Here is a 1652-nt window from a genome sequence, read left to right as displayed (position 1 = left end):
CACCAAAGGCCCCAGTTCCGCCATAAGCAGAGCTGAGCAGTGCTCTCTGGGAAAAGAAAAAAAAAAAAAAAAGATACTACCTTTTTATACTAACTTCAAATTCATAGAATTGCTGTAAATTTCCCACATACCTACACCTATTTCCCATTCACATCCATTAAAAGGACACTTTCCAAAACAAATTACATGAGTTTCACAAGAAGAAAAGCCAGAAAAGGGCTCTGGTACACGTGTTGCAAGGCAACCTCACGGAGGAGTCTGATGCTCTCACAGTTGAATCTTTTTCTTAATGTTCTTTTATCTCAGAATTCCTTCTAATTTACAGTACATTACATGCAATCATTCTCTTGACTTCAGATCGTTTTTCGTAACCTTAATGGTTTTGAGTGCTGGCTGAGTACTTTGTAAAATATTCCTTGACTGCAAGGTGGTGTTTCTCACTAGACTATGTGTCGTTAGTAGGAAGTGCACAAAGTTCCATTTTCATCACATCGAATCCAGGATACATGCTATCCACATGGCTCATCACTGCTAATGAAGACTTTGATCATCTATCTGGCTGAGTTTGTCCGGCAGATTTCGGCACTGTAAGGTGCATTCTTCTGGCCATGCTGAAATTTTTGAGAAAAATTCACTATGTATAACCTACACATAAGGAATGGAGTTACATATCCCTTGGAGGATGGGTTACCTACACAAGTTCTGTACATCTTTCATCTCCTATTGTCATATATCTTTTATTTTATTCAAACTTACTGCTATACTGTTGACAAACCCCCATCACTGGCACTACAATGTCCTTTTTTACTGGAGCCAGAGAGATAGCATAGTAGAAGCACACAGGATTCATGAAAGGTTTGGGATTTGATTCTAGGAACCAACAGCCAGAGCTCAGTTGTGCACCGGTCTAAGTGTATTTTACAATAGTCCTAAAATCATGTTTCCAAGGAGTCCTTTTTAGATTTATTAACATAGAGAGAAGAGGCATAAAGAACCATAGTACCACTGAAACATGAAATGCTGAGGAAAAAGAATTAAGAGCATCACTCTGACAAATGTGATGCTGGGGACTAAACTTGGGACTTACTGCTTCCTTTATTTTTTAAGTTTTATTCATGCATTAACAATCAAGAGAAGAGAGAGTAAGGAACATCACTCTGGCACATGCACTGCTGTGAGATGAAGAAAGGATCTCATGCTTAGGAGTTCAAAGGCTTAATCCATAGTGGCACCTCTAGGCCACAGAGCCCCAATTCATTTGGCTGAAGAATGGTAATAGAGAGTGAGTACCTATTATTACTAAATAATACCAACTTAACAATCTTTTGCATTTATGTAAGAAAAAAATGGTTTTCCACTAATAAAATTAGCATATATGTTCTCAGGTAACAACTTGAAAAGGTTAATGCAGTACCAGTTTGTGTAATGACCAGAAAAAAGCTAAAGCATGCCTCCCTTTGTACTTCCAATGACATTTTAAAAGCAAATCCCTCTCTTTTGTATTAAAGGAAAGCATGTATTTTGGTTCAGTTTGGCATTTTTTAAAGTAACTGCCCTGATGAAAACAAATTTTAGCTTTGGGAATAAAATTTGCTAGCCTTAACAAAAAAAAAGAAAAACTACTGAAGGTGACAAAGGAAGGCACAACGTGA

Source organism: Erinaceus europaeus, chromosome 5, assembly GCF_950295315.1.
Source record: "Erinaceus europaeus chromosome 5, mEriEur2.1, whole genome shotgun sequence".
NCBI lineage: Eukaryota > Metazoa > Chordata > Mammalia > Eulipotyphla > Erinaceidae > Erinaceus > Erinaceus europaeus.
Note: the sequence above shows the minus strand (reverse complement) of the source record.